Below are 24,856 nucleotides of genomic sequence, written 5' to 3'. Positions count from 1 at the left end.
TCACCACTGTCAGTCAAGGGGGTGGTCTGATTCCAGTTCAGGACATTGGCCACTGTCAGTCAGGCCCTTAGTTCTATCAGAGCCCAGCAATTAGTATCCTTGCAATCCAGAGACTGGGCCATGATTCGCCCTGTAGGTCAAATGTAACCAGTCTGAAGAGTTTATGCATGAAACATTGACTCTCCTGCTCCTCGGATGCTGCCTGACAGGCTGTGCTTTACCAGCACCACACTTTTCAACTCTGATCTCCAGCATCTGCAGTCCTCACTTTCTCCTCCATGAATCTAGCATCCTTACTTTCATTACCTAAGTCTCTTAGAAACCCAAAATAAATGGAAACTAAGAGTTTCCAAACTGTTGTATCGGCTGAAGCAGGGCTTTTGCATGGAAGAAATGGGTCAACATCCCATTCCCATGCTTGCCAAAGGTACATTGACCTGAATTTTCATGCAAGTAGTTTGGTCCATGGTGCAACTGACGACCTCTGTGACCACCTGGATGTTACTAATTTCTCTCATACCATAATCTGTCTCCAATTTTTGTCACCTTTCACTCATTTCTCAGGAGTGGCATCAGCAGCAATCTTGATGCATACTGCCTTCCATAAAAGCAGCCTGCACCTCTGGAATAGTGAATGAAGCAAGTAGTCTGGAGACAAAATATTATAAAGCTATATCCCTGTGGTGTCACTCCAAATAGAGCTTCTGACATCACCTTGAACCAAAGTCAGATCATCAGTGGCAAAAACTTTAAAACTATTGGGCAAATACTTCAGTGCGCTCATAACCTGTATAATTTCACAGATAAAGGCATAGATTTCATAACATTACAGCAATAAAGTTATCAAACGAGCCCCTTCCCATTGTCTGTGGTATTAATCCAGCACGTTACATAATATGTAGTCAGAATGTGGAACTCAAAACCCCAGGGAGAGGATGAGTGAGAGGAAGCTAGGTAAGCCTATGTGAGAAAAGAAAATAAAGGATTACACTGACAAATTTAGTTGAGAAAGGGTAGCAAGGCAGCTCAAATGAAACAAAAATGTTGATGTGCACTAGACTGAATGGCTTTTATTCTGTGCTGAATAACCTATGTTATATAATAATTCTATGCAGTTTACTGAATTGCATTCATACAGATACTTGCAGATCGCAAATACTTTTTCAAATTCATTCATGAAATGTCAATGCTGCTGGCTAGACCAGCAATTATTTTCCATGCCTATCTGCCCTTGAAAAAGTGATACTGATCCAAACTCTTGAACCACTGCAGTCTGCATGTAGGACCACCCACAATGCTCTTAGGGAGAAAGTTTTAGTGTTTTGAGCCTGTAACAGGGAAGGAATTGCATCATAGTTGGTCTGTAGCTTGGAGGGGAACTTGCAGGTGCTGGTATTCCAATGCATCTGCTGCCTCTGTGCTTTCAGGTAGTAGGGGTTAAATGTTTGGAAGATGCTGTTGAAGAAGAATGGTTAATTGCTACAGTGCCTATTGTAGATGGGTCACACTGTGCATTGCTCAGTGGAGGCAACATATGTTGAAGATGATAAATGTTGCTAATCAAGATGGCTGCTTTGTTCTGGATGGTGTCAAACTACTTGAGTGTCGTCAGAGCTGCACTCATCCAGGGCAAGTGGATGATATCCCTTCACCCTTTTGATTTTAATCCTTGTAGGTGGTAGACACGTTTTGGTGAATCAGATGGTGACTTACCTATCGCTGAATTCCCATGTTCTGACTAGTTTTTTTTTTAATTTGCAAGGTACTTAAACAGTTAATTCAGTTTTTGATCAATGGTAACATCTTTAAAAATAAAATTGTCTCAAAATGTCATGACCCCAGTGATTTAGAAAATGACAGCTGGGGAATTCGGTTTTTAATTTTTCTAGGCATGAAAGATTCCATTTAATCACAAGTCATTTGGAATAATTTCAGAACATATTATAATCAAAGTCACATTCCCAAGACTGTAATCTGTACAGCATGAGCTCATTTTCACATGACAATACATAACATTGAAGTTAAGAAAATTGTTTATAAACATATCTGAAAATAATAGTAATCTATAATGCTGTAATCTATCCAAACCTGGCACTTGTTACTTTTGTAAAATACATTCTGTCGAAGATCAAGTTAAACATGATCCAATCTTGAATATGGATATTGTTCATTCCGATGTTATTCATATTTTAAATATGAGCAGAAATGCTTTGTAGAGGCAACTCTAAGCGAAACATTTTCTAATGAGCTTGAAACTGAGACACATTTGTGTAGCTCTTTGCTTGAAGATAGCACCATTGTTTATGAACTGTTAATTGTTTATGAACCTAGACCACTCTGATAGACTCATTTGAATTAAAATATTTAACTGAAGAAGGTAAATTAGCTACAAAACATTACTGAGCCTCAAAGTAAAATAACTTTAATGCCAATACAAAAGAAATCACAGGACACAAAAACAGGGAAACTCAGCAGGTCTGCCAGCATCTGTGGAGATAAAGCAGAGTTAATGTTTTGAATCCTGTGACCCTTATTCAGAATGGGGTCACTAAACTTGAAATGCTAACTCTGCCTTCTCTCCAGAGATACTGCCAAACCTGTGAGCTTCTCCATGCTCTTGGCATGCTCTCCTGTACTCATCAATGAACGATGTTTGATCCCCTGGTTTGATAGTATTGATCGAGTGGGGAATGTGCTGGGCCATGAGGTTACAGATTATGCTAGAGTACAACTCTCCTGCAGCTAGAAGGCATAGCCTTAAAATAAAGGGAAGCGAATTTAGGAATGAGTTGAGAAGGAGCTTTTTCATCCAAAGGGTTGTGAATCAGTGGAATTCCCCGTCTGGTGAAGCAATTAAGGCAGTGAACGTTTTTAAGGCAAAGACAGCTTTTTAAACAGTAAAGGAATTAATGGTTTAGGTGAGTGGGCAGATAAGTGGAGCTGAATCCACAAAAAGATCTTGTTGAATGGCTGAGCAGTCTCAGTGGGCCAATCTTGAGCTGCTAGATCCATTCAAACTCTGTCCCACTTAGCACAGTGATAGTGCCACACAACACGATGGAAGGTATTCTCAATGTGAAAGCAGGACTTCATCTCCAAAAGTGGTCGCTGTCATCGATACTGTCATGGAAAGATGCATCTGCAGCCAGCACATTGGTAAACCTGAGGTCAAGTATGTTTTTCCTCTTGCTGGTTCCCTCACCACCTGCCACAGACAAAGACTAGCAGCTACGTCCTTTAGGACCCAACCAGAACAATCAGTAGTACTTCTGCTGAGCCACTCTTGGTGGTGAACATTCAAATTTCCCGTGGAGAGCACATTTTGCACCCTTGCTAGTGTTGTTCAACATGGAGGAGCAATGATTCATCAGCTGAGGGAGGACAGTATGTGGTAATCAGCAGGAGGTTTCCTTGTGCATGTTTAACCTGAAACCATGAAACTTTAAGGGATTCGCAGTCAATGTTGAGATCTTCCAGGGCAACTCCCTCCTAAATGTATACCATTGTGGTGCCACCTCTGCTGGGTCTGTCCTACCAATGGTAAATATCCAGAGATGGCAATGGTGGTGTCTGGGACTTTGTCTATAAGATATTGAGTTTTTGATTATTAGTCTGTCAGGTATTGCTTGATTAGTCTGTGAAACAGCTCTACCAACTTTTGGCAACAGTCCTCAGATATTAGAAAGGAGGACTTTGCAGATTTGACAAGGATGTTTCTGCCATTGTCTTTTTCTGTGCCAGGTGTTCCATCCCATTTCACTTCTGTGTTGAAACCTCATTGTGACTGATGAGTAGTTTGCTAGGCTATTTCAGAGGGCAGCTAAGAGTCAACCAATTTATTGTGGTTATGGAATCACAGGTAGGCCAGAACAGGTGACAATGTGAGATTTCCTTCACGGAGGACATTAGTGAGCCATTCAAATGATTCATGGTCATCAGTGGATTCTTAATTCCCAATATAGAGTCATAGAGTCATAGAGATATACAGCACAGAAACAGACCCTTCGGTCCAACTCATCCATGCTGACCAGATATCCCAACTCAATCTAGTCCCACCTGCCAGCACCCAGACCATATCCCTCCAAACCTCTCCTATTCATATACCCATCCAAATGCCTTTTAAATGTTGCAATTGTACCAGCCTCCACCACATCCTCTGGCAGCTCATTCCATACACGTACCATGCTCTGCGTGAAAATGTTGCCCCTTTTATATCTCTTTTATATCTTTCCCCTCTCACCCTAAACCTATGCCCTCTAGTTCCCTTTGTTTATTCATCCTATCCATGCCCCTCATACTTTATAAGATCACCCCTCAGCCTCCGACGCTCCAGGGAAAACAGCCCCAGCCTGTTCAGCCTCTCCCTTTAGCTCAAATCCTCCAACCCTGGTAACATCCTTATAAATATTTTCTGAACCCTTTCAAATTTCACAACATCTTTCCAATAGGAAGGAGAGCAGAATTGCATGCAATATTCCAACAGTGGCCGAACCAATGTCCTGTACAGCCACAACATGACCTCCCAACTCCTGTAATGAATACTCTGACTGATAAAGGAAAGCATACCAAACGCCTTCTTCACTAACCTATCTACCTGTGACTCCACTTTCAAGGAGCTATGAACCTGCACTCCAAGGTCTCTTTGTTCAGCAACACTCCCTAGGACCTTACCGTTAAATGTATAAGTCCTGTTAAGATTTGCTTTCCCAAAATGCAACACCTCGCATTTATCTGAATTAAATGCCATCTGCCACTTCTCAGCCCATTGGCCTATCTGATCAAGATCCTGTTGTAATCTGAGGTAACCTGCTTCGCTGTCCGTGACACCTCCAATTTTGGTGTCATCTGCAAACTATACCTCTTATGATCACATCCAAATCATTTATTTAAATGATGAAATGTAGAGGACTCAGCACCGATTCTTATGGCACTCCACTGGTCACAGGCTTCCAGTCTGAAAAACAACCTTCCACCACCACGCTCTGCCTTCTACCTTTGAGTCAGTTCTGTATCTAAACGGCTTGTTCTCCCTGTATTCCATGAGATCTAACCTTGCTAACCAGTCTCCCTTGGGGAACCTTGTCGAATGCCTTACTGAAGTCCATATAGATCACATTTACCACTCTGCCCTCATCTATCCTCTTTGTTACTTCTTCAAAAAACTCTATCAAGTTTGTGAGACATGATTTCCCACACACAAAGCCATGTTGACTATCCTTAATCAGTCCTTGCTTTTCCAGATACATGTACATCCTGTCCCTCAGAATGCCCTCCAACAACTTGCCCACCACCGACGTCAGGCTCACTGATCTATTGTTCCCTGGCTTGTCCTTACCATCTTTCTTAAACAGTTGCACCACATTAGCCAACCTCTAATCTTCAAGCACCCCACCTGTGATGATCGATGATACAAATATGTCAGCAAGAGGCCCAGCAATCACTTCTCTAGCTTCTCACAGTGTTCTAGGGTACACCTGATTAAGTCCTGGGGATTTATGCATTTCAAGACATCCAGCACTTCCACCTTTGTAATATGGACATTTTTCAAGATGTCACCATCTATTTCCCTACAGTCTATATTTTCCCTGTCCTTTTCCACAGTAAATACTGATGCAAAATACTCGTTTAGTATCTCCCCCAATTTCTGCGGCTCCACACAAAGGCCGCCTTGCTGATCTTTGAGGGGTCCCATTCTCTCCCTATTTACCCATTTGTCCTTAATGTATTTGTAAAAACCCTTTGGATTTTTATTGAATTCAAATTCCACTATTCGTCTTGGTGGGATTCAAATCCAGGTCCTCAGAACATTAGCTGAGTTTCTGGATTAATAGTCGAGCAATAAAATCACCAGGCCATCTCCTCCCTCAATATGATTACTCACCTAAGGTCATTGCTGGAAGAGAGATATGTTCCAAAGTGTTTCATCTTTCACTCATCAGGGCAAACCCATGAATGCCAAAGTTAAAACAGTTCATACTGCAGAAGAAAAGAGTGAGAATTGATCTGCAAATCAACTCTGATTGGCTGAGAAGTTGCCACTGACACAGTAACTAAGAATCACAGGCTCCCAAAGCTTCTGGATAATTCAAAAAAGGTGCAAGATTTGACCAGATTGCTTTCATTTGTAAAGAACAGATCCCTGCATATGAATGTATTTTGCTTCTGGCAAATGTAAATACGCCACTTTATGAACTCAACTGATTATCTTCAATTTCTTGTTACTGTAATTATTGGGTTTTGCAAGCTGGCTGATTATTGTCTATGCTCTGTGTATAAGAAACAGACAAGGAACTTTTATTTGGTTCAATCAGCCAGTTGTTGGAAAATAAGGTCAATATTCCTGGCATCACATCGGCAATGATATTCATTCATGATTTTGCTCAAACATATGTTGGCAGAAGATCATTTTAGACAGATGGCACCATCCTGTTAATGGAGAATACCACTTAAACAACTAGTGCATGGAAACACTGTGAAAATGCTTGCTTAACCCTGTTCAATTTCTTTCAGGGCAGCAGAGTTTTGGATGCCCCCAAGTCTATGGACTGTAGAATACGTGAAATCAGTCACTAATGCATTGAATAACTGAGCTGAGAGACATGAGTGGGGTATTCAGCAGCAGATGATCTGAGACAGGGTAAAGTCAGACATTGTTATGGAGGGGGAGATAGGCAAATTTTGTGATGACATGAATGTGTTTGAATCGAATGTATCAACAAGAATGCAATCAAACTGGCTTACTCTCAGACTGGCGCTACAGAGAGGGATGAAGTCGGTAACTACAAAACAGAGTTTGGAGTCCAGGCTTAATGTAAAAGTATCATTTTTCCAAAGATTTAATTGGAGAAATTTCTGCTCATTCAGTACTACTCCTTGAATAAACAATCTGATCATTTAGCAATAGTGGATGAGTCAAGAGAGGTGATGGTGAGATAGAGTTGAATGTCATCAGTGTATACATGAAAATTAATACTGCTCTCTTCACATATCTATATCATTTAGCATATTTTTTCAAACTCCCCATAATTTGCTTTAATACGCATTTTGCAACATCAGCAAATTTAGCCACAATACAGCTGGTTCCTTCCGCCAAGTTATTAATATTGATCATTAATAATTGAAGACCCACACTGATCTCTGTGTGCATTCCACTAACTAGTTATATTTTGTTAAAGTGAAAATGATTCATTTATCCTGACTCTGTTTCCTATCGGTTAGCCAACCCTCTATCCACACTATCGTACCACCCTCAACACCATGAGCTCTTATCTTCTGCAGCAAGTTTTAAAGTGGCATTGGAATTCCAGTTTGAAATCCAAACAAATCATCTTTACTCACTCTCCTTTATCCACCTTGCTTGTTCCATTCTCAAACGGCTCTATATATTTGCCAAATACGACTTTACTTTCAGCAGGCCATGTTGACTCTGCCTGATTGTATTACGATTTTTGAAATGTTCTGCTATTATTTCCTTAATGATGATTTCTAATATTTTCCCAATGATGGATGTTAGGCCTAGCTGCTTGCTTCCTATCTTCCTTCATTCTTGAATAGAGCTGTTACATTTGGGGTTTTCCAATCCACTGGAACCTTTCTCCAGAATCTAGAATGCTTTAAAAGGTTACCACAAATATATCCAAAACCTGGACATCCAATTTTTTTAAAGTCCTTATGATAACGTTATTTGATTCATTGGACTTATCAGTGTTTAATACTAATAATCTTCCTTATACCTTCCCTTTAGTTATCAAGATTATTTTAATTTCCTCCCTTCCCTTTTGCTGTTTGATGTTCCACCATTCTTCAAATATTTTTGTGCTTTCTACTGTGCAGTTGAACATAAAGTATTAGTTCAAGTTCTGTCTCTCCCCTTGTTCCCCATTTTTAATTCCTCAGTCTCATCTTCTAAGGAACAGATGCTTACTTTCAGTACTTTATTCCTTTTTTATATACTTGCAAGGTCAGCTGTTTGGAATTTATCAATCTTAGTGGCAAAGAAATTCATGAGCTCCTTATACTTGCTATTCAAGGTGAAGACAAAGGAAGCAGGAGAGCTGGGGAGAGAGGTGTAAGAAGGAACTGGGGAATTATAAAGTCAGAGAATCATACAGCAGGGAAACAGACCCTTCGGTCCAATTTATCCACGCTGACCAGATAGCCTAAACTGATGTAGTTCCATTTGCCAGCATTTGGCCCATATCCCTCTAAACTATTCTTATTCATATACCCATCCAGATGCCTTTTAAATGTTGCAATTGTACCAGCCTTCACCACTTCCTCTGGCAGTTCAATCCATACACTCACCATCCTCTGCATGAACATGTTGCCCCTTAGATCCTTTGTAAATCTTTTTGGACTTCCCTTTTCTAGCGAAAAAGACCTAGACTATTCACCTTAGCTTTGGACTGCCCTTTCCTAGCGAAAAAGACCTAGACTATACACCCTATCCTTGCTCTTCATGATTTTATAAACTTCTACATGGTTACCCCAACCTCCGATGCTCCAGGGAAAATAGCCCCAGCCTATTAAACTTCTTCCTATAGCTCACACCCTCCAGTCCCAGCAACATCCTTGTTCAAAAACAGTCCCCAGATCCTTACCATTAACTGTATATTCCTGCCCTGTTTGCCTTTCCAAAATGCAACATCTAAATTAAACTCCATCTGTTTTGCATTCCAGGGTAATCCTGTAATGATGAGCAGTTTTAGCAAATAACAGCATGACCCAGTGGTGTCTAAAGGGATCCAGCCAGACCTGGTGATGGACACCAATGCCTTCAGTGGACTAAGAAACAGTGATGGTTCAATGTCTGAGACATCGCCAGAGGTTGTCCTACAATGTTGCCTACAACAAGAAAAGATTGTCTTGTGCTCCTGGGAACCACATCGTGTTCCTGTACCAAAGCACCAAAGTCTGCATGTGGCATCTGTCCTGGACAACTCCATGATATTTGGACTGCTTGACCCAAAGTCCTAATGGTATTATCAAAGACCAAGGTGTATGTCAGTTGAGCTTATAGTAGTTCCATGAGCACCAAAAGTGACAGAAATGAGCATACATTCCTTATTGAGGAACAGAAGATAGCCATGGAGGTCCTGAAGGCCCAAGCACAAAGCCAGAAATCCAAGTGAACCATCTAGGTAACAATTGAAAGTAACAAACTAATTGGAAAATAAAGTGTTAACTTTCCTTGGATAATCTTTGTTTCTGAAATCTGATTACCTATTTCAGCCTGAGCTTGTTTTCCTCTTAAAAGAGACCTGCTTCCTCCTTGCCACACTCAGCAGCCACTGTTGAAACTGACCTTAAACAAGTGTTTATCCTCTCTTTTGTTTCTGACATCCGCAGGAAATGTTGAAAATCTCAACGTCCAACTCTTCCGCTATCCAGGAGTACAGCTGCCAGAAAATTACAACCTCCTTTGCCGATATATGGTCTTCACAAACTAACTCCTGCTTTAACAGTGAACAGCACTATCCCAATACAAGGATCTTAAATGACAGGAGGAGTGTAATGACTTATACATCCTTGTATCTCCTTTAATCTCAGCTATCTCACTGTACTGGATAACAGATTTAAAAGCTGCCTATTAACATGCCGAACTCCTCATTCCAATACATATCTTTTTTTTGTTCCAATAGCTCTAGCTTTTCTCTGTGTTAAAAGTAATGGGTGTGAATTAAATGCTTAAGACTGGCCAATCATTGAGCAGGGGGGTGTAGTACACATGTAAAATCTGCTCCATTCAGCACAGATTGTAAGGTTAAATTCAGCTCGCGAGAAAAACGAATTGTTCCAACTTACCTTTATATTAATATTTTCCTAATTATTTGTTTTAGACACTGGTAAAGTTACTTTGTGACAGATTTTCACAAAATTTTCTTTGCAGAATGTCAGCCACACACATACACGTAAACATTTGGTTTGGTCAATCTACACATTTGAGGTCTAACGTCTTGTGAATTTGATCCAGAGGATTGATGCAAATATAAAAAGGACTTTGGAAAAGTTATCCTGTATTATTTTGTAGGAAAGTCATGAGTTTCCTGTGGCCTATTTCTCAGGTGACAACCTGAGTGAAAAACCTTTATTTAAAATAGCTGAAAATGTGTTGCTGGAAAAGCGTAGCAGGTCAGGCAGCATCCAAGGGGCAGGAGAATCGACGTTTCGGGCATGAGCCCTTCTTCAGGAAGCATGAGCTTCTTCAGGCTCATGACCGAAACGTCGATTCTTCTGCTCCTTGGATGCTGCCTGACCTGCTGCGCTTTTCCAGCAACACATTTTCAGCTCTGATCTCCAGCATCTGCAGTCCTCACTTTCTCCTATATTATTTAAAATAAGCCGTTTCAAAGAAATATCCATGATAATATCATCCACCCGCTCTGGTCTCCATAACAATTTAAAATACATTTTGTCTTGGTCTACATGGAATCCTTGCATGACAGAAGTATAAAAGTGCCATTAAAAATGTGTTTCTTGGCATTGACAGCATTCACCCTCAAATTATATACGCTAAAACAGAGTCTGCTCCTATAACAAGAAAACCCTCAGACTACCCCACACCTTATCTCTCCAACCTTATCCAGTTGCCTTTATCTGCTCCTACTCTCTAAGGTGTCATTCCAAAACATCTCCATCTTCTACTTTTAAAAACCTGCTCAAAAATTAGCTTTCACTGATGCTTTCTGCCTCTTCTTTTCCCTGTTTTCACATTTACTCGCCTGTGTCTACTTGTGAAGCATTGTGGGCTTTTTTTTTAACATGGAAGACATTAAAGGTAAGTCTTGCTTTCTACAGAGGTCACATGATTTTTCGTATTTGCCAGGATGTCTAGCTAGCATACATCACCTCATAGGTCAACTTAACACAATGATTAAATAGTGCAAACACAACATGTTTGACAGATGTGCTGCTTTTATCTGCTCCATATCCCATTCAGAACTTGCTTATCTTAACTCAAATGATGCATTCAGGAACACATCAGTTCCACAGCTGTTGAATCCACCAAATGTCAAACAGACTGTGGTTCACACGGATTGTTTAAGAGTGTTTCTGCTACCTGCACGACACTATTTTCTTTACTTTTTGGAAATCACTTGTTTGCATCTTTCTTGAGGTTGTAGTTAAATTTTAGACAAAAGTCTTTTTCTTTTTTCTTTTTTTCTTCTTTGGGAATCGAATGTTACATGCAAAATAAAAAAAAAGACAGCAAAAACAAACATGCAAAAATACTGCAGACACTGGAAATCCTAGTATGAACAGCAAATTTAAAAGTACTCCATTGGGTCCAACATTATAATGTAAGGAGAGAAACTGAATGAACAGGCTGAAATTTACACAGCAGCAGAATTTGTACTGTCACCTGACACAATCCAGGGCAGTACTTTGCTGACATATTTAGTGTCACTGCGAGCTATTGGCCCAATCCCTAAAACCCACTGGCCCGACTGAAAAAAACAGTTGCCCATCAGTTCCAGCTGTGCCATGGTTAGCACTGACTGACCGTTGCTGGGGCTGACTGTACCTGGAGGATAAGAGCGCACTGGCAGCTGCAAGCACTGAGAGGTTACTATGTGGGGACTCGAAGTACCAGGTTCAGTCAGGTGGGACACAGCTAGGGCTAACATGGTGCCAATGCATCAGCGGCGGCTGTAGCTGCTGTTGCGGCTCCACTGTCAGCCAAAGAGTGCTAAAGGAAAACGACTCCTGCCTCACTTGCCCACTAGGATGGGGGGATGAGGGTTTGCTTGGCTGATTTCCCAAATGATATCAAGCCCCAGTAGCTGGCAAAGCATTGGCTGGAGTGGAACAAAGCCTTTATTTGGCAACATGAGAGGCTCAATTTGGCTGCAGGCAGATGGGTCATCTGCCACCTCTCCTGCCAGTGGGACTGTGGCAGGGAGAAGAGAGGCATGCCACTCGCACCACTCTAGTGCCACTTTCCCCCGCCTGTTGCCAAAGTAACATTCAGCCCAAACGTTTCAAGTCAACAACTTTCTGATAAGCCCAATGAAGTGAAACAATGCGGTGGATGTTACAGGGGGCGGGCGGTCCCCATCACTCTAAAGGCCCAATATAAATGCCAGAGGCAAACTTGACCCTGCTGCAAAGAAAGGATCTGAAGCAGGTGGCAACCAGGAATGGGGAAAATAGCTGTGGCCTGTTAAGGAGATATCAAGGTGTAGGCATCTCCCACCATTGGTTCACTCCAGTGACTCCACAGCAAAGCTTTTAATGAGGCAACATTCATCACTTTAAGGTACCAATTGCCCCAAAGGCCACTGACACCCCAGACATCTTAGTAATGTTGAAGCATGCCAGGACAGGGGGCAAGGAGACAGCAGGGAAGCATGTCATTTCTCAGGACAGCAGTAAAACAGATTCTTGCAAAATGCATTCATGTGATATGGGTGTCATTGGCTAAGCTCGCATTTATATTGCCTGGAAGTAGTTAAGAGTCAACCACATTGCTGGAAGTCTGAAGTCATGTTTAGATTGGACAACATATTGCCTTCCCAAAAGAAATTAGTCAACAAGATGGTCTTTACCACAGTCAACACTGTCACCACTGGGCCAACTCACTGTACTAGTTTTCCTTCAATGAATTTAAATTTCACCATGATGGATTTGCACCCACATCCCCGTAGCATTAGCCTAAGAAGCTGGATTGCTTGTTCAGTTTTTATTCCACTGCACAACTCAACTAAAATGACAATCCATCCCTATTTAAAGGAACAATATACATATTAAATTATAAAATTTTAGACGCACATAAGTTCACACAATATGAGTAAACCAACAGTAGCATTCCCTGAAAGCATAATAATTTGGGGCACATACTTGTTTTTATCATAACCAAAACAGGAATGATCCATTTTACCAGAGTAATTTACATGTAAAGTTTTTTTCTTACTCCAGCATATATTTATCAAAAATATCATCATTTGACAAGAAACAATAAAAAGAACATTTTTTTTATTCCCTTCTACACTTTAATCAGCCCCTGTGGCTTTTTTTCACTTTTCTTTTAGTTGTCTCCTTACATTTTCATTAACTTGACTATGTTCTGTGACTGTGTCACCTCTGAACTTTGACACCAACTGCTAACTCGACTTAATGGTTGGATTTGACACATTCATTGATTCGATTTAATACCCCAATCCACTTTGCTGAACAAAATGATTTTGTGATGCATCAAATCTTCAGCTTGTTCAAGACTTTACTATTTTACTTCCACTTAAGACTGTAGGAGATTTCTCATGGTCTACCTGTGTCAGATTTTCTCTCTCAAATATGTAATCTATGTGACACTAATGGCGCCTCTCTCCAATCTTAAAGTGATGTGAATGCATCTTTCATCTTTACAACAGCTCCAATCATATACTTTTCCTTATCATCTCAGAGCTTTTCACAATCATCTTTTGACTTACTCTGGAGTCTATAAGTTTCATGCCATGTGTATCATGTCTTGCTTTTCTCTCATTTTGCTATTAACACCAGGCTGAACCACACTAAATCTTGTCCTAGCAGTGTGTTTATTAAACACTAATAAGATGAACAAACTATTGTAGACTGTGGGATCATTCTGTAAGAAAGCTAAACATTAACTAACTTATGTAGAAGAAAAAAAGAAACATGATTTGTCACCTAGGAATTACTTTTCAAAGGCCTTGTTGTAATCCATATGCTTCTTTCAGGAGCATTGTTTAATGCTGCATTGTATGCTGATATTAGAGTACACCTGATTACATTCTTACTCAGAAATACTTTAAACTCTTCAGATGTCTCATCTTCTATACATTTACAGAACATATGCTGGTTTAGCCTGCAATGTCTACATCATGAATGAATAACAAAATAAAACTGTGGACTATTATCAGTCACCAAAACCTCTCTCCTATTCCATTAATTGCAAACCAGCCTCTCAAAGCCTCGATGGATTTGGCACTTGTGGTATTGGACACAGACTCAATATTTACAAGGCTATAGTTATCAACTAAAACAAAGTGCTCTTTCCCTTCCACTTTGAACATTTACCCACTTCCATAGTTTTCTTATATTTGACAATGGTGTGAGAAGAATATTAGTTTGATAATTTTTCATTCTGACACTTTTCAAACTTTCACAAATTCTTTGATATTTCTATTTACATTTGGATGTTAGTAGTACCTTCTTGTTACTGCTTTCATTCAAACTACCCTCAACTCATTAAGCCCGTGAATAGTTTTTTTTCTTTAAAACTCAGTGAAAAACTGGCTTCTAAACCACTTTGGAGACAGCCTTGACCTACATATGCCATATGTCTGCAATTTTTCATCATCGTATTCTTCAGGCCAGCCATTCATGACAGAATGATCACTTTCCTGGTGAGTTTCTTCACAAATTTATTTGGCAGTCACTGGTATTCCTGATGAAGAGCTTATGCTCAAAACGTCGACTCTCTTGCTCCTCGGATGCTGCCTAATCGGCTGTGCTTTTCCAGTGCCACTTCTTGACACCGGCATGGCACTTGTCTATGTAAACTAATTCACAGTTAATTCAGTGGCTGGAAATTAATCAATTTTCACAGGAAAATTCTAAAGAGTATTTGTGTCTGCATGATGTGCGTACTTACAAGATTTGATATCATATAGATGGACCATCAAAATCAATGTCCATCTCCAAAGCTGTGCTGCCAGGATAAAACTTCCTTCCTTGAAACGAATATGATCATAAGGGTTAATAAAGTAAACTACATATTGTACAAGTATTTAGGGACTTACTTAATCATGTATGATTGTTAAAACCTCTTTCTTAGCCTGTGAACAATTTTAGTTCTGAATTTGTTGAAATATGCAAAGGAATTGCCCCAGGTTACTGCACACGATCTTCCTTTGTGTGAGATAAAATTACACTTAAGCCCTGTGGTGAGACATTGTTTAATAAGACCAAGTTTTCTTTGGGGTCATTGTGGGTCAAAACCATCATTGTCCATTACTTTTTTCCTTCTTCAACTGTTTACTGACAGTCCACAAGACAGCTCAAAGGTAGAAGACAGAGAGTGGTGGTGGAGGGTGATTTTTCAGATTGGAGGCCTGTGACCAGTGGAGTGTCATAAGGATCGGTGCTGGATCCACTACTTTTCATCATTTATATAATTGATTTGGATGCGAGCATAAAAGGTATAGTTAGTAAGTTTGCAGATGACACCAAAATTGGAGGTGTAGTGGACAGTGAAGAATGTTACCTCGGATTACAACAGGATCTTGATCAGATGGGCCAATGAGCTGAGAAGTGGCAGATGGAGTTTAATTTAGATAAATGCGAGGTGCTGCATTTTAGAAAAGCAAATCTTAGCAGGACTTATACACTTAATGGTAAGGTCCTCGGGAGTGTTACTGAACAAAGAGACCTTGGAGTGTAGGTTCATAGCTCCTTAAAAGTGGAGTCGCAGGTAGGTAGGATAGTGAAGGCAACATTTGGTATGCTTTCCTTTACTGGTCAGAGTATTGAGTACACGAGTCCAGAGGTCATGTTGTGCCTGTACAGGACATTGGTTAGGCCACTTTTGGAATATTGCATGCAATTCTGGTCTCCTTCCTATCAGAAGGATGTTGTGAAACTTGAAAGGTTCCAGAAAAGATTTACAAGGATGTTGCCAGTGTTGGAGGATTTGAGCTGTAGGGAGAGGGTGAATAGGCTAGGGCTATTTTCCCTGGAGCGTCAGAGGCTGAGGGGTGACCTTGTCGAGATTTATAAAATCATGAGGGACATGGATAGGATAAATAGACAAGGCATTTTCCCTGGGTGGGGGAGTGCAGAACTAGAGGGCATAGGTTTAGGATGAGAGGGGAAAGATATAAAAGAGACCTACGGGGCAACTTTTTCATACAGAGGGTGGTACGTGTATGGAATGAGCTGCCAGAGGATGTGGTGGAGGCTGGTACAATTGCAACAATTAAGAGGAATTTGGATGGGTATACGAATAGGAAGGGTTTAGAGGGATATGGACCAGGTGCTGGCAGGTGGGACTAGATTAGGTTTGAATATCTGGTCGGCACGGACGGGTTGGACCGAAGAGTCTGTTTCCGTGCTGTACATCTCTCTGACTCTATATCTCCAATCTATTTCACTGATCCAGTGGAACAAATGTATTACCAAGTTGGGGATGAACTTAGAATAATACATAACAATCCTAATGAATGTTCGAAGTTCTCCTTTGTTCTCTGATCTCTTTACTTTCAAAATCCCCTCAATCTTCTCCTAAATTAGGTGGATACTTCCATTGTCTATTTGGTGAATTCGGTATGTTAAATTGAACACCATGAAGCAACACCTTTTTTAGCTTTCACTCCTTACAGTTGAAGTTGATATCTGAATTTTCCAACCTTACTACATGCTCGTGCTCTGTTTTATTGTGAAGTAGAATCACCTCAGAAACAGCAAAATTCCCCTATCCTATTTCCTACCTGACCTGTGATGCTCTGGAACACTGGTGGATGCAGTAAACACCCCAAATAGCAACATTTCATATAACCCTTTCTGTGTATGAAAAGTAAGAAGTTATTTGCTTGTGTTATAATTCTAATTATAAATTCTTATTATAAATATACATTCGACATATGTATCTTACTGACTTCATTTCCATTGGCTAAATTAGACAACAAGTCTTCACTGGTAGGCAGTGACGGTAGTATAATACTCAATCATTTTGTTTACCCTTTACCTGCAAGGCTGAACGGATCCATCTGCTTTTTGAATAGCACAATGCATGGATTCTCTACTGTTCACATTCCCAGTTGTCCCTGTTCTTCTAAGCTGGGCCCAAAACATCTGCTCACCTTGTAAGCTTGAGATAGGGAACATGAAAGCTATTCCTGCATGATAATGGCTACCTGGATTAAATTTATGAAAGGACCATTTTCAATCATGTTTGGGCCTGATTTGATCCCAGTCTGCTTCAGATTAGCCTGCAAAGGGAGGATGTCTCAAAGGTTGAATAATAGGTAAAGCTAGCTGTCTCATGTTGCTCCTTTTCAGTACACAAGTGTTTTTCCCAACTAACAGGATATTGCTGTCAAGCCAGAAAGAAAAACATTTTGCAGATCACAGAAGCAAATAGGATGATTAGTGAGCTTCAGTTTCATTGCAGTGCCGGGTATACAGGCTCCATATCCCAATGACTGGTGGACTATATCAAACAATATTAGCCACCATATATTTCAGCATACCAACCATAGCTGAAAATGTGTTGCTGGAACAGCGCAGCAGGTCAGGCAGCATCCAGGGAACAAGAGAATCGACGTTTCGGGCATAAGCCCTTCTTCAGCATACCAATCATACCCAACCAGCCCATGCGAGACACTTCAAAACACCATAAACTGTGATTCTGTAATTGAACAACATTTATAAAACAATCCAGACTGTGTTACATCTTACATTGTTTAAGATTATCAGATGGACTTTGGGAGTTTAATGCATTTGTTGCTTGATAGAAGCTACATACATGCATACTCAAGACCTTGGTTTATGTAGGCAAAAGAAAATCATGTATGCCTTGCAACTTTATCTTTGGGAAAAGGATGATGAAGACAGCCAATGTGTGCTTCATTCCCATGATGACACACTGACCAATCAGAATCTAGCTGCCTGCATTGAGAACTAAGGTTGTCAGTTAACTGTTCTTATTGCAACGCCATGCCAACAATAACCCAACCAATCAGCAGTCTCATCTCATGCCATTTAAACTTGGGTCCTGATGATTGCAAATTTAAAAGTTTTGACATCCTGTCTCTTTTTTAGTTATGTTTAAGTTCTGTACTGCCAAGCAATTATTTCTAGCAGACACAGATGCAGTTGTAACAAGGTTAAAAGCAAGTTGTGAATCTCCAACTTTCTTCTTTATTGTGGATACCCTGAAAAATATTTTCAGTCCTATTACTCCCAACCTCCATATGCTGCCTTTTTCCCTTTTGACTGAGTGTAGCTTCCTGCTTGATACCATCTAAATTTATCAGTTGTTTACTGGAAGATTTCCAAGCTGCTGAACTAGATTTACAACTACCATGACATTGACTGATGCATGGCTGTAATCTGGAGCTTTACTGTTTCCTCTACTGCTGCATACTGTTTGTCTATAATCGACCTTCCCATAGGCAGAGCTTCTCCACTGGAATTAAAGGCATTTAAATGGTTGGTGGTGACGGAAGCAATGGTAGAATCTAAATATCTGACTCTGAGACTGCGAATTTGGCGATTGCCGTCTGCTTCTCATTGATTCTGGATTAGTGGTGCTGGAAGAGCACAGCCGTTCAGGCAGCATCCGAGGAGCAGTAAAATTGACATTTCAGGCAAAAGCCCTTCATCAAGAATAAAGGCAGAGAGCCTGAAGGGTGGAGAGATAAGCTAGAGGAGGGTGGGGGTGGGGAGAAAGTAGCATAGAGTACAATAAGTGAGTGGGGGAGGGGATGAAGGTGATAGGTCAGGGAGGAGAGGGTGGAGTGGATAGGTGGAAAAGGAGATAGGCAGGTAGGACAAGTCCGGACAAGTCATGGGGACAGTGCTGAGCTGGAGGTTTAGAACTAGGGTGAGGTGGGGGAAGGGGAAATGAGGAAACTGTTGAAGTCCACATTGGTGCCCTGGGGTTGAAGTGTTCCGAGGCGGAAGATGAGGCGTTCTTCCTCCAGGCGTCTGGTGGTGAGGGAGTGGCGGTGAAGGAGGCCCAGGACCTCCATGTCCTCGGCAGAGTGGGAGAGGGAGTTGAAATGTTGGGCCACAGGGCGGTGTGGTTGATTGGTGCGGGTGTCCTGGAGATGTTCCCTAAAGCGCTCTGCTAGGAGGCGTCGTTGATATTGAGTGTACTTCCCCTGCTCGTTTAGGAAGGAACTCTTTCACAATTTACTATTATCATTTTCCACTATTTCCATGGCTGTGACTATATTACAGCCATCCTCATATATTAGTTCATTGTCTTTACTTAAATTTTATTTTTGTTTAGGCCACCTCTGAACTTGTCTCTAAGATCAATTTCTAAGCTTACATCACTCAGTGATGAGAGAATTTCTTTACTTTAGGAATATAATCTGTAAAGTAAAGGGTTAATTGTTCGAAGATTACCAATTTTCTTGGGTGAAAGGAGCTATGTCACAGTGACATCAGTTAAAAACCACACAACACCAGGATATAGTGCAACAGGTTTATTTGGAATCACTAGCTTTTGGAGCGCTGCTCCTTCATCAGGAAGCTGTGGAGCAGGATCATAACACAGAATTTATAGCAAGAGATCACAGTGTCATGCAACTGAAGTGATATATTCAGTTTCAGTTCATTAATATGTAAATCCCAGAACTTTTTTTAAGTCACATTCTCAAGATAACAAGGTTTTATCAAAAAAAAGTGCCACCTCAGCTCAGACAATGCATTAAAGATGTGAGGTTAGACTCTGGCTATATCCCAATCTTGAGTCAGATTGGTTCTATTTCCAAAGTCGGAATTTATAAAATGTTACATGGACTAACTGCCTGCATAGACTACCTGCAGCTTGTGTGCTTTTTGTGCAAGATAGAATGTTTCTGCAAATACAATTCTGAAAATGCAAATTTACCCCACAGACTTATATGTGTGTATGTGTGCAAGTGAGGGAGAGAGAGAGAAAGTGTGAATGTGAGTGTATGTGTGTGAGTGTTAGTGCAAGTGAGAGAGTGTGTGTTTGTGTGTGTGTGTATTTGGAAAGAATGTGTGCGTGAGCTTCACTGAGTATAAGCCTGTGAGAGGGTATGTGCATGGTGTGAGTGTGGGGAGTGTATGTGCGTGAGTCTAAGAAAGCATGTGTATGAGAAAGAGTCTGTGTGTGTGTGAGTATATAAGAATATGTATGTATGTGTGATTGTGTGTGTGTGCATGAGAGTGTATAGTGTAGTGTGGTCACCTGTAGTGTGACATGAACCCAAGGGCCCAGTTGAGGCCAGCCACATGGATACCGAACTTAGCTATCGGTCTCTGCTCTGTCACTCAGCGTTATTGCTTATCCCAAAGTCCATCTTGGAGGATGGTCAGCCGAAGATCCAAGGCTGAATGTCTCTGACCACTGAAGTGTTACCTGACTGGGAGGGTACATCCTTGTCTGGTGATTGTTCTGTCGTATCCATTCATCTGTTGTCATAGCTCTGCTTGGTCTTGTCAATTACCATGCCTCAGGGCATCCTTACCTGCAGCGTATGAGATAGACAACATTGGCTGAGTCACATGAGTAGAAAGTGAGGTCTGCAGATGCTGGAGATCAGAGCTGGAAATGTGTTGCTGGAAAAGCGCAGCAGGTCAGACAGCATCCAGGGAACAGGAGAATCGACGTTTCGGGCATAAGCCCTTCTTCAGGAAGGGCTTATGAGATAGACAACTCAATGTTGTCTATCTCATACACTGCAGGTAAGGATAATCTGAGGCAGGATACATTGGCAAGATCAAGCAGACGCTATGACACTGGATGAATGGACACTGCACAACAATCACCAGACAGGGATCTTCCCTCCCAGTCAAGGAACACTTCAGCGGTCAGGGACAATTGGCTTCGGATCTTTGGGTGACCATCCTCCAAGGCAGACTTCAGGATACGCAACAACACAGAGTGGCCGAGCAGAGGCTGATAGCCAGGTTCAGTACCCATGGGGACGGCCTCAACCGGGACCATGGGCTCATGTCACATGACAGGTAACCCTACTACAGTATATACACACACACATACACACACACTGTTACATACTTACACACTCACGCAGACCCGTTCTCATACACATGCTTTCTCAAACACACGCACATACATCCCCCACACACACACCCAGGCACACACCCTCTCACAGGCTAATACTTTGTCACACTCATGCACACACTCTACCCAAGCACACACAAACACACATTCTCTCATGTGCACTAACACTTAAATGCACACAATCACATGCACAAACAATCTCTCTCTCCCTCACATGCATACACACACACATATAAGTTTATGCGGTGAATTTACATTTGCAGAATTGTATTTGGAAATATACATTCTATTTTGCCCAAAAAACACACAATCTGCAGGCAGTCAATCCATGTAACATCTTATAAATTCCTACTTTGGAAATAGAACCAGTCTGACTCAAGATTGGTATACAGACAGACTCTAACCTCATACCTTTAATACGTTGTTTGAGTTGAGATGGCACCTTTTTTGATAAAACTTTAAGTTATCTCGAGAATGTGATTTAAAAGAAGTTCTGGGATTTACATAGTAATGAACTGAAACATGCAACCCATTCTAAAAGATGAAAGACTTAATAGTAATCTAGGTTTAATATATTGTTTCAGCTGCATGACACTGTGATCTTTTGCTATAAGTTCTGTGTCTTATGATCCTGCTCCACAGCTACCTGATGAAGAAGCAGTGCTCCAAAATCTAATGCTTCCAAATAAACCCAGTAGACTATCACCTAGTGTTGTGTGATTTTTAACTTTGTCCTCCACATCACCGTGACATCAGATCACATCAAACTGAAGCCTGAATCTGCAAGATTCTCAAAAGATGTTGTCTTGGACTATACATTGTAAATAGTTATATTTAATAAAACTTATTAATGTTCACTCATAAGAGTGTAACCCTCATTTCACTGCATGATAGAAGCGTTGACCAAATCCATGGAACAAGAGACAAGCAGTCAGGCATACATAAAGTAAAGCACAGTGACTGTACAAAGAAAAACAATGCCACATCAGCAGTATAATCCAAAAAGTGGGGAGAAACCTGAGAGAACCTCAGCAGTAACATGAAGCAAGAAGCAATGGACATCAAAGCCAATTTAGAGACCAAACCATGTACAGAGTAAGCCTGTGCAGAAGTGGGAAAAAAATAGCAGAAATGGGACAGTCAGAAAAAAAAAGCAACAATACATGATAAAAATCCAACTAATCAGAGAGATATACAGAAAGGCATAATCACAGAAGTGCAGGGATGTATAAATGGACATTGGAGAGGGAAAGCTGCACAAAAGCTTAAAATGCATCGGAATGAAAAGAAGCATTTTGGTCGCTTTTGCCACAGAGTAAATACATTTGGTCTTCACCAACTCTCTCAAGAATGCAGAGGGCTTTGACTTGGTCATTTTTGTACACAATGGCATCCACAGTTTACTCATATTGCTTCAAGTCTCAATACAAAGGCAGACTATGACTGGATCATAGAATTGCTGTACATGATCGATAGCATTGCTGATGCTATTTTTACCAGAAGAAGAAGAAACTCCAACAGTCAATGATGCAATTAAAATCCTTGACACCTTGGAAAAATTAAAGCAAAACCCCACTATAGATATTTTTAATCAATCTGTTCAGACATATCATGATACACGTCTGGAACATGTGGGACTTGAATCCAAATTTTCTGACCTCGATATAGTGATATTCTCATTGAGTCACAACAACAAACATCAAATACTCTGCAATTGGAATTAAAACGTGAGTGGAAGGAAAGCAAGTCACAAGGTAACACAAATCTCACAAGGTAACACAAATCCCACAATGCTTATTCAGAGATTCAGCAAAGACAATTATTAAACAGAATGAAAAATATTAAGGGAGAACAGTTTTGAAAATTGACTGGGAATTGTTTATTCGGTGCAGCCAACTTCTAGGGAAACTACTGATTCCCTTCAAAATAATTTATACTGCCCTCGCGGGTAATTGCCAATATTGAAAAGTGGAAGAGGATCTCATATGGAAGTATGTTGTAGAGGGTGTGCAGGATTAAATATTACCAGATTTTTTACAGTCTGAAAGGGACCTTATGCTCATGTAAGCAGTGCAATTCACCAGAGTAACTCAATTCTACGAGAAGAACTAGAGTTCCCATATCTGAAGGCTCAAATACTTTTCTGTGGGTCAGCCCACTCACTTAATCCACTTGGTTAATCAGAGAGCTACTTACACATAGGGAAGCCAATAGGCACAAGGGGAAGCAAACACACCACATTTACATTGTTTTTTGTCTTGAGTTGTAATGGCAAAGTTTCATACTGGTGTCAAATCTGCTCAGCTCTTCAATGCTGAATGCTATGCATACATTCAATAGGTAATTTTTGGGTAGGTTGCCAAAGCAGTAACACAGGAGGCTTCTCCATACAGCAAGAACATTTCAAAACATATCACCTTAGACTGCAACTTACCAGGTGGAAGATACTACAAGATACGTTGTCCAACAAGTAGCTAATATAAACATGTGCAGCATAAGGGATACTTTGCATCAAAATTGAAAGATGCCAATAATCTTCAATGTTCAAAAGTGTTGGTCTGTAAAAAAACCCAACAAAAGCCTACAACTGGATCTCCATCAGTAATCTATGGAAGCACTGAGGCTTCTTTAGGCAAAACCTAGAAAGCAGAATGCTTCTTGACAACTTAAAGTCAAGTCTAAAAAGAAGCTCAAACAGTTCAAAGTACTATCGCAGTCTAACTACCTCAAAAAGATCTAACTGACCTAAAGGCCCAGTTATAGTGCATTTAGTCAGGCGCTGCAATCACACCCTGGAGATTGAAAATGAAAGGCCACAACAGATTTTGAAAATCTTCGGCAGAATTGACCAGTGTTCTCTGGCAATTGATATAGCAATTAGACATACTACCTTACGGAAGCAAGTCCTTATTAGTGATGGAGATCATTGGCAAAATGAAACTGATCTACAATGACGTATGCAGAGAAGTAAACAAAATTGGCATCCAGCCTGCAAACAACAATGCTGTGCAGAAACTTCAGAAGTCCAATCCAGAGAAACAGCCATTCCACCCCACAATTGCACCCTCCCTCCCAAGCAAGAATAAATAAACCCATGCATCCTATATGTTCTCCCAGGTCGTTAAGAATGCTCTTGGAGATTAATACATCACACCAAATGGAGTTGTGGAAACTGTGAGAAAGCCAGAAGGTGAACTGTAAGTTGAATATTAATGGTTAAATGCTAATGATTAAAAGAGCTACCATCAAAGAATTTGAAGAGCTATTTACTGTAGGAAAGCTATTGAGCATGTGCAAGAGGAAGCTATGTTGTAGTGACGTCAGCTCACACAGGACTGGAGCCTATAAGGTTCCAGAAATATGTAACCTCTTACCATGACTTTTCAATAGTAACATTTGATAAAGCTTGGTAATGTTCCCTCACTCGAGTTTAAACTGCACCTTACTGAATAACCTGCAATAGGTTCACTTGGCAGCTCCTTTCAGTGTAATTTCAGTTTTGGTCATGCCATAGTATGAGTGCAGAATCTAATTAATTTCAGAATAATCCACAGTCCTGGGCCTCAAGGGTAACAATTGTTAGATAATGCCTCAAAAACATCTGGACGCGTCATGATGAGGAAAGCATGTACTTTATCCTCATCTCCTATTCACTTTCAGCCACATGTTTAACCTTCATTTATTATTGCAGCAATCTTTTTTGCTCGGGTGGAATTACCCCATTGTACCGAAATATGCCTCTTGGGTATTTTTTCCTATTATTCACTGTGTATCTCACTAACTCATTATATGACTTAATATGATATATGCATGGAACAATATTTCAAATCGCTCAACTTATGACAATTTTAGGAATTATAAAAATGCATCATATTATGCATGCACAACTGTAAGCAGCCATTACATAGAAGAACATAGAAGAATACAGCGCAGTACAGGCCCTTTGGCCCTCGATGTTGCGCCGATCCAAGCCCACCTAACCTATACTAACCCACTATCCTCCATATACCTATCCAATGCCCGCTTAAATGCCCATAAAGAGGGAGAGTCCACCACTGCTACTGGCAGGGCATTCCATGAACTTACGACTCACTGAGTGAAGAACCTACCCCT

At 40.7% G+C, this 24,856-nt stretch overlaps 1 protein-coding gene and 1 pseudogene across 2 annotated transcripts in view; one reads left to right on the top strand and one right to left on the bottom strand.

Annotated features, from left to right (window-relative positions):
- Positions 1-24,856, bottom strand: part of LOC122551476 (calcitonin gene-related peptide type 1 receptor-like) — an 81,109-nt gene that overhangs the window by 36,706 nt on the left and 19,547 nt on the right. The window lies entirely within an intron of this gene.
- LOC122551477 lies at positions 8,798-9,131 on the top strand (annotated as a pseudogene).

Source organism: Chiloscyllium plagiosum, chromosome 7 (genome assembly GCF_004010195.1).
Source record: "Chiloscyllium plagiosum isolate BGI_BamShark_2017 chromosome 7, ASM401019v2, whole genome shotgun sequence".
In the NCBI taxonomy this organism is placed as follows: domain Eukaryota; kingdom Metazoa; phylum Chordata; class Chondrichthyes; order Orectolobiformes; family Hemiscylliidae; genus Chiloscyllium; species Chiloscyllium plagiosum.
Note: the sequence above shows the minus strand (reverse complement) of the source record. Positions and strands in the feature narration are given on the sequence as shown.